The sequence below is a fragment of the Equus asinus genome, chromosome 20, assembly GCF_041296235.1.
Source record: "Equus asinus isolate D_3611 breed Donkey chromosome 20, EquAss-T2T_v2, whole genome shotgun sequence".
Classification (NCBI taxonomy): domain Eukaryota; kingdom Metazoa; phylum Chordata; class Mammalia; order Perissodactyla; family Equidae; genus Equus; species Equus asinus.
Window position 1 is genome coordinate 17,538,363 of NC_091809.1, and position 14,732 is coordinate 17,553,094.

General features: G+C 45.2%; 1 protein-coding gene across 6 annotated transcripts in view; it reads left to right on the top strand.

The window, feature by feature from the left end:
* The first annotated feature begins 3,853 nt into the window (after positions 1-3,853).
* The window catches only part of HNRNPM (heterogeneous nuclear ribonucleoprotein M), a 103,468-nt gene continuing 92,589 nt past the window's right edge, over positions 3,854-14,732 (top strand). For all 6 annotated transcript variants that reach the window (XM_070491892.1, XM_070491894.1, XM_070491898.1 and 3 more), the window contains exon 1: positions 3,854-3,872. The gene's annotated coding sequence lies outside the window, so the exon portion shown is untranslated. The remainder of the gene's footprint in view (positions 3,873-14,732) is intronic.

The following is a 14,732-nucleotide window of genomic DNA, read 5'->3' on the forward strand; positions in this document are numbered from 1 at the left end:
AGACTCTGGTTCCTTTTAGTGGGAAACATGTTAGTTGAGAATATATTAGCGCTATGGGAATGCTCATCTGCTCTCGTGTCGGTCATTGTGTCTAGACTTTTTCTTCTTTTTGAGGAAGATCAGCCCTGAGCTAACTACTGCCAGTCCTCCTCTTTTTGCTGAGGAAAACTGGCCCTGAGCTAACATCCATGCCCATCTTCCTCCACTTTATATGTGGGACACCTGCCACAGCATGGCCTGCCAAGTGGTGCCATGTCTGCACCCGGGATCTGAACCCGAGAATCCTGGGCCGCCGAAGCGGAACCTGTGCACTTAACTGCTGCGCCACCAGGTGGCCCCAGTGTCTAGACTTTTTCAGTGAACAGAGCTAAGTGGGGGGGAATATATATACTACATCATAGTATTATATAACATAATTATATTATTAACTATTGTTATTAATAATATAATTATCACATTATAATTATATAATATATCATATCATTATATCATATATATCATATCATATATATCAGTGTTATGATATAATATTATATTATTAACAATTATTGGTAATATGAGTATCATTTACATTATGATTATATAATTATATAATCATTATATCAATATTATGATATAATTATATTAGTAATAATTATTAATGATGTAATTAGCATATTTTATTATAATTTTAATGACTGTATCAGAATATCACATAATAATTAATATAAATCTAATATGTAGTCTATAAGTATAATAGTATCTATTATATGATATGTATTATAATGTCCGTGTATATATACATATAATATGCTATATGTACATACTCTATTATATAAAATACTTTATGAGTTCATTCTGATATTTCCAATTCAGGTTCAGGACTACGCGATTTTTGCTGACCCTCTTTGTGGTGGGGGGAGTAACATCCCCTCAAAGGCGTCCACATGTTAATCTCTGGGACCTGTGCATATGTCACCTTACAAGGCAAAAGGGATTTGCAGATCTGAGGAAGTTAAGGATCTTTTTTTATTTTAAAGACCAGCACCTGAGCTAACAACACTTGCCAATCTTCTTTTTTTTCTTTTTCTTCTTCTCCCCAAAGCCCCCCAGTAGGTGTATATTCGAGTTGTGGGTCCTTCTAGTTGTGGCATGTGGGACGCCGCCTCAGTGTGGCCTGATGAGCCATGACCGTGCCCAGGATCCAAACTGGTGAAGCCCCAGCCGCCCAAGCAGAGCGTGTGAACTTAACCACTCGGCCACGGGCCGGCCCCATTAAGGATCTTGAGATGGGAGATGATCCTGGATTATCCAGGTGGCCCAATGTCATTGTAAAGGTCCTTATAAGAGGTAACAGGAGGGTCAGAGTCAGAGAAGGAGATGTGACGAGGGAAACAGAGGTCAGAGGGTTGCAACTGCTGGAAGGGGCCACCACCCAAGGAATGCAGGCGGCCTCCAGAGACTGGAAAATGCGAGGCAATGAATTCTCCCCTGGAACCTCCAGAAGGAGCACAGTCCCGACAACACCTTGATTTTGTCCCAATGAGACCCATGTTGGCCTTCTGACCTCCAGATGGTAAAATCATAAATTTGTGCTGTTTTAAGCCACTGAATTTGTGGTCATTTGTTATAACAGCCATAGGAAACTAACACTAATACTTCTATTCATTTCTTTTTTCTTCCATAAAAATCCTGGTTCTCAAGGACACAGAAGAAGACAGTATTAGAACATCTCATAATGACTCATTTGCTTTAATCAACATTGCTCACACAATGGTCTCGAAATAACAATGCCAGTACTACCCCTGATAGGTTACTAAAATTGGTTTAAAAGTATCTTTTGCCTATGTGCTCTCCATTCACTATCCTTTTTTTGGGGGGGGGGGGCGGGGCAAGATTAGCCCTGAGCTACCTACTGCCAATCCTCCTCTTTTTGCTGAGGAAGACTGGCCCTGAGCTAACATCCATGCCCATCTTCCTCCACTTTATATGTGGGACGCCTGCCACAGCATGGCATGCCAATCGGTGCCATGTCCAAACCCAGGATCTGAACCGGTAAGCCCTCAGCCGCCAAAGCGGAACATGTGCACTTAACCACTGCCCCACCGGGCCGGCCCCTCATTGTGGTTTGGATTTGATTTCCATAACAACTCGCTATGTTGCAAATCTTTTCATGTGCTTATTGGCTGTTAGCATATACCTTCTTTGGCAAAACGTCTGTTCCAGTCTTTTGCTCATTTTTGACTTGGGTTTTTTGGGTTTTTTTGTTGCTGAGTTGCAGGAGTTCTTTATATATTCTGGATACTAATCCCTTATCAGATATATGAGTTGTGAATATTTTCTCCCACTTCGTGGACTGTCTTTTCACGCTGTTGATAATGTCCTATGATCCATGAAAGTTTTAAATTTTGATCAAGTCTGACACCTATTTTTTCTGTTGTTGACTATGCTTTGTGTGCCACATCCAAGAAATCGTTGCTAAATCCAACGTCGTAAAGATTTTCCCTTGTGTTTTCTTCTAAGAGTTTTATGGTCTTGGCTCCTAAGTTTAGTTCTTTGTTCCATTTTGAGTTTATTGAACTTTTAAAAACAGGAATTGCAGGGGCTGACCCAGTGGCATAGTGGTTAAGCTCATGCACTCTGCTTCGGTGGCCTGGGGTTGACCGGTTTGGATCCTGGGCGCAGACCTACACACGGCTCATCAAGCCAGGTTGTGGCAGCGTCCCACATAGAAGAACTAGAAGGACTTACAACTAAAATATACAACTATGTGCTGGGGCTTTGGGGAGGAAAAAAAAAAAAGAGGAAGATTGGCAAGAGGTATTAGCTCAGGGCCAATCTTCCTCAACAAAAAACAAAAAACAAAACCAAACAGGAATTGCAATAAACCTCTACATTAATTTGGAAAGAATTGGCATTAAAAAAGTAAGATTCAGTTATTTCATCCATAAACATGACATATCCATTAATTAATCTAAGTCTTAATAAAATGTTGTAGTTTTCTCCAAACAGCTAGACCCTGCTCCCCTAAGGTCATTCTCTCCTCAGGGAGAGGTGGCCACCCTTGTAGACAGAAGCTCCGTTCCCTGTCTTTTCCTAACTGGCTGCTTTTGCCATATGGGAACGCTATTGGTCTTGTGTATTTGTGTTCCTTTGCTGTTTCCAGAAACACTGAATGGGCGGAAAATGAGGGGGTGAGAGAGAGTTGGAGGTGGAGGTAGGATGGGAGCCAGATGGAGGTGAGAAAGGCAGGGCTTCAGCCTGGGTGGAACTATACCAGGCTGAGGGATGAATGGGGAATGTGTTTTGGGGCAGAGTTCTTGTCCTTCCTCTTTTCACATCCTTTCATGGCTCACAAAGCCCTGTACTACCAGCTCCTGTCACCTCTTTACCTTCTCTATCCTCCTCGCTCATTCTGTTCCACCCAGCAGGGTTGTGCCCCAGGGCCTTTGCACCTGCTGCTCCATCTGCCTGGAATGCTCTTCTCACAGATGTCCCCCTGGCTTCCTCCTCATCTCTTTTGAATCTTTGCTAAAATGTCACCAAGAGGCTGCCCTGGCCCCCTTCCCTGCTTTCTCCACTCGAGACCCACCCCCCCCCCCACCCCCCGCCTTAGCCTGCAATATTTTTTTCCTCAAGTGCTCACAACCTTCTTACACACTGCCTGTTCCTCACTGGAATGTCAACCCCTCCATGGGCAGGAACTTCTGTCTGTCCTCTTCACTGCCTGGTCCCCAGAGCCTAGAACAAAGCTCAGCACGCGGGAGGCGCTCAACAAACACTCGTTCGCTGAAGCGAAAGGAGGGAAAGGTGAATTTGAGCTCCATGCAGACAAGAGATTCCAAGGGGCCCTGGAGGAGGGTCCCAGCCCAGCCACAGGCACGGGGATGTGCACCAGGGAGGAGGGGCTCGGATGGGCAGGTGAGAGAAAGAGAGGAAATTACCTTCGTCCTCTTAAATAACCTCCACCCCCAGATTCCTAATACTGTTCGTGGTAGAAAATGTGGTCCTTCTCTGTCCCACCCTGTCCCAGGTTGAGGCTCGAGCCAGAGGACAAGAGGAGGAGGCTCCTGGCCACTCCAGGACGCACAAGAAGCCCTCAGGAGCCACTCTCGGCCCCTTGGCCAGTTCAAGGGCCTCCTGGGAATTCTGGAGCAGCCCTCGCCCTGGCCTGGAATGCCCAGCGGCCCCGGAGAGGCTGTGCCTGCCCCGAGTGCTCGCACTCCCAGCCCTGAGGGCTCACTGCCCGGTCGGGGGCTTCAAAGGACAGCACCTCCCTACATCCAGTCCCCAACCTCATCCTGCACCCTCTTCCCCAGGATCCAGATCCAGCTGGTCCACATCCTGTTAGTTTCACCAACTATTCTGGAATTCATTCCCTTCTCCACGTCCAGTTAATCCAAGACCCCACCATCCGGGGCCTCCCTGTCGCCCTCCTTCCCCCAACCCCCAGCTTGAACCTTTTATTTATTTATTTATTTTGGTGAGGAAGACTGGCCCTGAGCTAACATCTGTGCCCATCTTCCTCTATTTTTTGTGTGTAGGACACCTCCACAGCGTGGCTTGATGAGCGGCGCATAGGTCTGTGCCGGGGATCCGAACCAGCAAACCCCAGGATGCCGAAGCAGAGTGTGTGAACTTAATCACTATGCCACTGGGCCGGCCCCGAACATTTATATCTATCCCCCGGCAGGAGCTGTGCTGGGGTTTCACATGTCCTACCGTCTCTCTTTCTTAGCCTGGTCGGAAGTTACATGAATGTGCGTTTCATTGTTACTCCTGACACCTTAACAAAAGGTTTAAAGCAGGCTTTTGTCCTTATTCTGTATTCATTTAAAGCCATTATTAAAAGCAATCCATCAGGACAATTGATTCAGACAAGAATCCTCAAAAGAAGCTGCAATTAGTTGGTGAAAGTTTCATGAAAAACAGGATATTTATGTAGCTTCAATGTATCTGCCCATAAGATACATGTTAATTACAAAGAAGAGAATTGTAACTAACTTTACAGAAGAGAAACAGATAGGGACTTAACCAGTGAACATAGATTTTTTTTTTCTTTTTGGGGGGTTTTTTGCTGAGGAAGACTGGCCCTGAGCTAACATCCATGCCCATCTTCCTCTACTTTATATGTGGGACACCTGCCACAGCACGGCATGCCAAGCAGTGCCATATCCGCACCCGGGATCTGAACTGGCGAACCCCGGGCCACCGAAGCGGAATGTGGGAACTTATCCACTGTGCCACCGGGCCAGCCCCAGGTCTCTGGTTTAGATAGCAATATTATTTCAATATTAAATTTTCTGATTGTGACCATTATACTATGGTTGTATAAGCAACAGTTCTCCACTGGGGGCAGTTCTGTCATCCAGGGGACACTGGGCAGTGTCTGAAGACATTTTTGGGTGTCACGCCCAGGAGTGTGCGCATGTGTGTTAGTGACATCTAGTGGGTGGAGGCCAGGGATGCTGAAATCCTGTCATGCACAGGACAGCACCCTGCGGCAAAGAATTATCCAGCCCAAATATCAACAGTGACATGGTAGAGAAGCCATCTGCAGGAGAATGTCCCTTTTCTCAGAAAATATAAACTGAGGAATAAGAAGGAGTCATGTCTGGGATTGGTTCTCAGAAGATTAAAAGAAAACAACGTGTATCTGTATCTACCTCTCTCTATATAGATGTGTGTATGTGTATATACACAGAGACAGACGTATTTGGTATATGTGTGTAAGTGTGTGTGTATATATATTCATTACCCAAATTCCCCAAATGCTAACATGTTGCCACACTTCCTTATTGTTCTCTGTCTCTCCCTCCCTCTCCTTCCCTCCTTGGGCCTTCTTTTTTTTTTCCCTTTGGTGAGGAAGATTGTTGCTGAGCTAACATCTGTGCCCGTCTTCCTCTATTTTGTATGTGGGGTGTCACCACAGCATGGCTTGATGAGTGGCGTGTAGGTCCGCGTCCAGGATCTGAACCTGCAAACCCTGGGCTGCTGAAGTGGAGCATGCGAGTTTAACCACTATGCTACTGGGCTGGCCCCGCCATGGGCCTTCTTAATATTCCTTAAACACATCAGGCATGTTTCTGCCTCAGGGCCTTTGCACTGGCTATTCCCTCTGCCTAGAATGTTTTCCCCCTAGATTTCTGCGTGGCTTACCCCTTCACCTCCTTCACTTCACTGCTCATACACCCCCTTCTCCATGAGACCATTCCTGACCATTCTATTGAAAATTACAAGCATCACCCTTATTCTATATCTCCCTCCTGGGACTTATTTTTCCCTTTAGTGCTTATCCCCATGTAAAGTGCTATATATTTTCTTTGCTTGTTTATTGTGTCTCTCACACAGTCATTGCGTCAGCTCCATTAGAGCAATGACTTTTGTCCCCAGCGCTTGGAACAGGGCCTGGCACACAGTAGATGCTCCATCAATGTTTGATGAATGAATTGCTGTTACATAAATAAACTGGCCTGAAAGGAGAAGGAAATGGGAGGAGGAGGAGGAAGAAAGTTGCTACTCATCATCGTCGCATCTCCCCTTTGCTCCTCGCCTGCTCCGCCCTCAGGCTCAGCAGCCACCTGCCCTGCCTCCCGGGGGGAACAGCGGGAACCGAAGGAGCAAGAGCCGCCGCCAGGGGGCGCTCCTCCTCCGCGCTAGTCCGCGGGACACCTGTGGAGGAATTTTCCTCCTGGGAGAATAAAAAAAAAAGAAAAGCCATGTCTAGCTTTTTCTTATTGCTACACAAATAATCTCTAAAAACTAGCATATTCATTATAAACAATTAAGAAACTAAAGTGAGAAATAAAAATGGCTGCACGTGCCCTCCTGGGAACTCACTGTTACATCTGCCAACATATTGTGCTTTGAAGTCCATTTGTCTACTCAAAATACTTCTGTTCACCTGTTGTTTGGAAGGATTTTAAACAAACAAACAAAAAAAGGTAGGGAAGTGTATTTAGTGCCACTAAACTGTCCACTTGAAAAGGGTTAAGATGGTAAATTTTATATTATGTATATTTTCCCACAATGAAAAAAAAGATTGTACAATGTGAACACCAATTGTCAACTCAGTCTTGTCTCCGGTGTCCCCACTTCCTCCTTAACTGGGTTATTTTGAAGCAAATACCAGACGTCCCATCGCCTATACATACCTGGTTTTACCTTCTAGGAGAGAAGGACAACGTCTTTCAAAAATACCCATAATAGCATTATTATGCTTTAAAAACTTCGTATCATCAAACGTCCAGTGAGAGTTGAAGTTTTTACTTGTTTCATAAACGTTATAATCTGTTCTGCTGCATTTTAGTTTATGTTTTCAGGGATGATTTGAATCAGGATTTCGAAATATCCATCCATTGCACTTGGTTGAAATGTTTTTCAAGTCTCTTTTGATTTAAAAATTCTCACTTTTTTTTCCAAATTTATTTGTTAAAGAAAACAGATTTGTCCTGGAGCATCTCCCATGGTTTGGATACAGCGGACTGCGCCCCGAGGTGTCATTTGTGGTGTCCCCATGTTCTCTGTGTTTTGTAAAACTTGGCAGATAGATCCAGACCAGAGCTGTCGAAATAAAAACATAACGTGAGCCACAGACCCAAGTTAGGTGCCTCACTTTAAATTTTCTAGTAGCCACTTTAATTTTAAAGGGTAAAAAGGAATGTATTTTCATCATTTAATGTGAGCCCAAGGCATCCACAGTTTGATTATTTCAACATGCAACCAATAATAAATTAGTTATTTTACATTCTTTTTGTTCCCTCTTGCTGAGTCTTCAAAATCCAGTGTGTAGTGTACATTTGCAGTGCATCTCCATTCGTACTGGCCACTTTTCTAGTATTTATCAGTCACAGGTGACTCATAGCTACTATTTTGGAAAACTTTTGGACGTGGAACACTCTAGGCATCTCTTCAGCATCAGATTTGATTTTTCAGCAAGGCAACTTCGTCAGTGGAGATGTGTCCTTCCACTAAAAGGTGAGTAACTGCCTCTCTTTCATCATATTAGGTTCAAGATATCTTTTTTTTTTTTGAGGAAGATTAGCCCTGAGCTAACACCTGCTGCCAATCCTCCTCTTTTTGCTGAGGAAGACTGGCCCTGAGCTAACATCCGTGCCCATCTTCCTCTACTTTATATGTGGGACGCCTAACACAGCACGGCTTGCAAAGCAGTGCCATGTCTGCACCCGGGATCCGAACCGGTGAACGCGGGGCGGCGGGAGGAGCGGAGCATGCGCACTTAACCGCTACACCACGGGCCGGCCCAACAGATATCTAATGAAGGAAGGAATCTGCCCACAGAAACCCTGCCTGAGCTCAGCCACCCATCGACGTGTCTCTCACCAGCTTCTTTTCTCAGAAACACGTTTCAGAAGAAAAATTGGAATACCCCGGATACGGAGTTTGGATTTCCGGATTTCTTACTGAACACACCCTGTCTGCTCTCCCAGCCCACTTCCTTAAAATGGTTTGCAACTTGCAAGTGTGTTGCACTCCGTGGCCCTGCCCTTGTGTTGGGACATCGAGGTTGTTTCCGAAGTATTAGTCATTGTCACAACAAGTCATTGGCTGCGGACGTGGTATCGCTGGTTCCTGAAGACATTGCGATTTAAAATGAATAATTAACCCTGAAAATAAAACTGTAAATGTTCTGTGAGAAAAAAAATGTGAGAACCCCTTTGTAACCTTCGGGGAGAAAGGACTTTCTGTGACTTAAAACCCAGGAACCCTAAGAATTTAAGGTTTGCTCTCTCTGCGCACATGCGCGCACGCACACACACACACACACACACAACTTCTGGATGGCAAAAAAAAAGGCAGAGCAGAGTCAGAGACAAATGACAAACGGAAGAAAAAGTTTGCAATTCACACCACAAAGACCTCAGCTGCCTAATAAAGAGCTCCTGGGAATCAATAAGAAAAAGAACAACGTAGCAATTTCAAACAAAAGACAAAGGAAACAAAAGGCTGTCAAACTTTTGAAAGGAGGATCTTGTACTGAGACCGATGAAAATCAAAACTGTGTGAGATGCCACTTATCAGATTGGCAAAAATCCAATAAAACAATTTATTGGCAATGCCGTGGGAAAATAATGTTTTATGCATCGTTGGTGCCAGTGTATGTTGCTCAAGTCTGTGGAGGGCAATCTGGTAACATCCATCAAAATTACTAATATATGTCCTCATTGACCCACTAATTCTGCTTTGGGAAACTTACCCTTCAGGTATATTTGCACAGGTACAAAATGACGGTCTGCAAGATTATTCAGCGCTGTATGGTTAATTGTAGCCAAAGATTAGGGACAATACAGATTCCTAATAGGGACCAGGTTAAATAAATTAGAGTACAAACATACAGTGGAATACTATACAGCTATGAAAAATGAGGACGCTTCCACGGGCTGAGAAGACCTCTGAGATTTAGGTCAAATGAAAAAAGATGCAAACACTGCTTAGAATACACTAATCTTCAGTGTAAAAAGATGGGGGTATATTACTTATATCTGTATAAGTAAATGCAAGAAGGATAAAAAAGGAACTATTGATGGTGGGTGTGTGTGGGGGAACTGGGCAGACAAGAAAAGAGCGCTGGAGAGATTGAAATTCAATTCTAAAATTTTTAAAAATTCATCCCCTTCCAGGCCGGCCCAGTGACTCAGCAGTTAAGTGCACACATTCAGCTTCAGCAGCCTGGGGTTCACGGGTTCGGATCCCGGGTGTGGACATGGCACTGCTTGGCAGGCCATGCTGTGGTAGGCGTCCCACATAGAAAGGAGAGGAAGATGGGCACGGATGTTAGCTCAGGGCCAGTCTTCCTCAGCAAAAAGTGGAGGATTGGCAGCCGATGTTAGCTCAGAGCTAATCTTCCTCCAAAAAAAAAAAAAAAGGAAAGAAATGAGGAAAGTTGAGAGCTTTCCAGTAAAAACGGTTAAAATAAAAACTTAAAAAAAAATTTCCCCCCAAGAGAAATGAAAGCATTATTCATTCAAAAATTTGTCCACGAATGTCCATAGCAGCTTTATTTCTTTGTCATACCCAAAGACTGGAAACAACCAGAATGTCCTTCAACAGATCAATGGATAAAGAAATGGTGGTTTATCCATATCAGCAACAAAAATAAATATACAATGGATACACACTCCCACAGAGAGGAATCTCAGAGCAATCATGCTGGGTGAAAGGAACCAGACACAAAAGGGTCCACTCGATGTGATTCCATTGGTAGAAAATTCTAGAAAATGCAGGCTACCCTGTAGTGATAGAAAGTAGGTCAAGGCAGGGAGAGGCAGTGGGAGGGGTTCTGAAGAGGCACAAGGAAGCTTTGGGGCATAGGAAGTATGTCCTTTACTTTGATTATGGTGATGGTTTCACAGGTGGGTACGTAAGTCAAGTTGACTCAATTGTGCCCTTGAAATAAGGACAGTGGTGTCTGTCAATCAGACTTCAACACACTGCTAACATTTTCCCCACCATTTTGGTACCGGTCAGCCCTGCTGCTGTCACAAGATACCCCAGGCTGGGTGGTTCAAAAAACAAAACATTTATTTCTCACCGTTCTGGAGGCCGGGAAGGCCAAGATCAAAGCACTGGCAGGGTCGCTTCCAGGGGAGAATTCTCTTCGCGGCTCACAGACGCCAGCTTCTCGCTGCATCCCCACGGGATGGAGACAGAAGGCAAGCTCTCTCCTGTCTCTTTTTATGAAGGCACCAGTCCCATCATGGGGGCCACACCCTCATGACCTAATTACCTCTCAGAGGCCCGGTCTCCAAAAACCGTCACATTGGGGGGGAGGGGTGGCATTAGGGCTCCAACATGTGAATTTTAGGGGGGCACAAACATTTAGTCTATTACAATTTTTTTTTTTTGAGGAAGATTGGCCCTGCCAATCCTCCTCTTTTTGCTGAGGAAGACTGGCCCTGAGCTAACATCTGTGCCCATCTTCCTCTTCTTTATACGTGGGACGCCTGCCATGGCATGGCTTCCCGAGCAGTGTGTAGGTCTGCACCCGGGATCCGAACCAGCAAAACCCGGGCCACTGAAGCGGGACATGCGAATTTAACCGCTGTGCTACCGGGCTGGCCCCTAATCATGATAATTTTTATTTTACTTTTTTTCCTTTTTCTCCCCAAAGCCCCAGTACGTAGTTGTAAATCACAGTTGCAAGTCCTTCTGGTTCTTCTATATGAGACGTCGCCACAGCATGGCTTGATGAGCAGTGTGTAGGTCCACACCCAGGATCCGAACCAGTGAACCCTGGGCTGCCAAAGGGGAGTGCATGAGCTTAACCACTTATGCCACCGGGCCAGCCCCTCATAACAATTTTTAAAATGACAATGTTTAGGGGGCCAGCCCCATGGCAGGGCGATTGGGTTCACATGCTCCACTTCGGCAGCCTGGGGTTTGCGGGTTCAGATCTCGGGTGCCGACCTACATACGACTTGGCAAGCCATGCTGCGGTGGCATCCCACGTACAAAGTAGGGGAGGATGGGCAACAGATGTTAGCTCAGGGCCAATCTTCTTCACTAAAAATAAAAAAAATAAAATGACAATGTTTAAACACACAAAACCCCTCAGAGATGACGATGAATAAACCTGGATGAACATGCTTGAACTAAGTTTGGTGTAGATGCATGACTAGGGAAGGGACCCTTCTTCAGCTATGCCTTTTTGACATTTTGGGTTTGGCGCCACGTAAATGCGTTACCCATTCAAAACTGTAAATTACAGAAAAAGACAAGATTGAAAAAAAAAAAAAGATTCAGTGGTTTGGAACTGGGAAGAACTGGGTCCAAATCTTGGCTCTTCCAAGCTGTGAAACTCGGCCCAGTGTCTGAACACGTGGGAACCTCAGTTTCCCCATCACTCCAAAAGGGAGAAGAGGACTGGCTTGAGGATGACGCGGATGGACTCCGCACGTGCCTGATGGCATGAAGGTGAGTGCTACATCCACGTGCACGGTTATAGCTATTATTGTTTCCTGAGTGAGTTCCAGACTTGCACCCTGGGGCACAAAGGCCGCCAGGCTCGCGCCCGCACAAGCTCCCAGGCTGGGCGGACTGAGAGGCGGAGTGGAGAGAGGGAGGGTGCCTTGGATGGAGGCTGCTCCATTCCTTTCTGGGGTCCCAGCCCAGAATCTGAGTCATTCTCTCTGCCCCGAGCCTCTGAGGCCCCTGCAGGAAAGCTGATCTTTCTTGGTGACCTGTCTGTGACCAGAGGCTTGCAGGAAAGGGCATGGTCAGTGCCGGGGATGTTGGGGGCCACCCCCTGGACAGAGGCTCAGCAGCTTCCGTTGGGATGTCTGCATACATGGCCTCAATGCTCCTCTGGGCTCGTCTGGGGAGACTAGGGCACAAGTCCCCGCCTTTCGTGCATTTTCCAGGCTCTTCCCTCAACCCGCGTTACCCTTTCTTTACCCCCTCTGTCTGGATAATCTTAGCATGCTTCAGCCTCAGGACCCCGACCCCAAGAAGACTTGCCTGACGGGATGATGCCATTGGTTCCTGCTCCGGGCTCTTCTGGGTCCCCGTGCTTCCCCCACTACAGCACCAAACATCCCGTATTAAAGTCAAATGGCTAAAATAATCAGAATTAACAGTGCTAAGAAGGACAGACTGGCATCATGTGCCTCCTGATATCTTGCATGCAAAAGGACACAGTAGCACAGCCCCCAGGTGCACAACCGGGAAGAAGCAGCAGGCAGAGGCAAAGGGGGGACGTTCTGCAACTTTGAAGTGCACACGTCAAAAATGTGGATGTTGGGGCCAGCCCGGTGGTGCAGCGATTAAGTGCACACGTTCCGCTTCGGCGGCCTGAGGTTCGATGGTTTGGATCCCAGGTGTGGACATGGCACCGCTTGCAAGCCATGCTGTGGTAGGCGTCCCACATATAAAGTAGAGGAAGGTGGGCACAGATGTTAGCTCAGGGCCAGTCTTCCTCAGCAAAAAAAAGAGGAGGATTGGCGGCAGATGTTAGCTCAGGGCTAATCTTCCTCAAGAAAAAAAAAAAAATGTGGGTGCCGTGAAAGACAAAGAGGAACCGGTCCAAGTTTAGGGGGACCGAAGAGACAACGTCAAAACACAACCTGTGGTCCTGGATGCGATCCCGATAGGGAAAAACACAGCTATAAAGGACATGATGGGCACAACTGACGAAAGTGGAATATGAACTGTAGATTAGATAACTGTGTTATGTCAGGGCCGAAGTTCCCGGAGCGGCTAACTGAACTGCGGTTACGTAAGAGGGTGTCCTCGTTCTTAGTCAAGTGCAGAGGCTGTCAACACACCTGCGACACACCCTTGAATGGTTCGGGAAAAATAACACGTGCGTGTCTGTGTGTGTTATTATCACTCTTTCTCTAAGTGTGTGCGTGTTGTAGAATCTGTGTGCCTGTATCTGTGTGTATTACATATGTGCATGTGTGTGTATACGTGTGTCTCTCCACACAGAAATGTGGCTCTCTCCATATGTATATGGAATTTGTGTATATTGTATGTGTATGTCTCTCTCCATGTGTGTTAACATGCCTCTACATACATGTGTGTACAGTGTATTTATTTCTGTATATGGTGTGTTAAATATGTCTCTGCGTGGGTTGTATATATGTGTTATATATACGTCTCTATGTGTATGATGTATGTTTCTGTGTGCATGTGTGTTATATACACGCCTCTGTGTCGTGCGTGTTTCTGTGTGCATGTGTGTTATATATGCCTCTGTGTCATGCGTGTTTCTGTGTGCATGTGTGTTATATATGCCTCTGTGTCATGCGTGTTTCTGTGTGCATGTGTGTTATATATATGCCTCTGTGTCATGTGTGTTTCTGTGTGCATGTGTGTTATATACACGCCTCTGTGTCGTGCGTGTTTCTGTGTGCATGTGTGTTATATACACGCCTCTGTGTCGTGCGTGTTTCTGTGTGCATGTGTGTTATATATGCCTCTGTGTCATGCGTGTTTCTGTGTGCATGTGTGTTATATACACGCCTCTGTGTCATGTGTGTTTCTGTGTGCATGTGTGTTATATATATGCCTCTGTGTCATGCGTGTTTCTGTGTGCATGTGTGTTATATATGCCTCTGTGTCATGCGTGTTTCTGTGTGCATGTGTGTTATATATATGCCTCTGTGTCATGTGTGTTTCTGTGTGCATGTGTGTTATATATATGCCTCTGTGTCATGTGTGTTTCTGTGTGCATGTGTGTTATATATGCCTCTGTGTCATGCGTGTTTCTGTGTGCATGTGTGTTATATATACGCCTCTGTGTCATGCGTGTTTCTGTGTGCATGTGTGTTATATATGTCTCTGTGTTATGCGTGTTTCTGTGTGCATGTGTGTTGTATACACGCCTCTGTGTCATGCGTGTTTCTGTGTGCATGTGTGTTATATATGTCTCTGTGTTATGTCTATTTCTGTATATATGTGTTTTATGTATGTCTTATGTGTGTTACGTATAGTGCTGCATATATGTGTATTATATATGCCTTTGTATGTTTACTATACATATGTGTCTCTCTACATGTAAATATGTGTATTATACATATGTTTCTCTTTGTAATGTTTGATGTATATCTCAATATATTTGTGTGTATGTTATATACACATATACATGGCTATATTTTTTATATATATTATGTATGTCTCTTTCTATAGATGCATGTGATACAGCTATGCACATCATATATATGTATATACAGAGAGAGAGAATGATAAAGCTGAGAAACAAGGTAACAATTGATGGGTCTCTATGAAGAGTA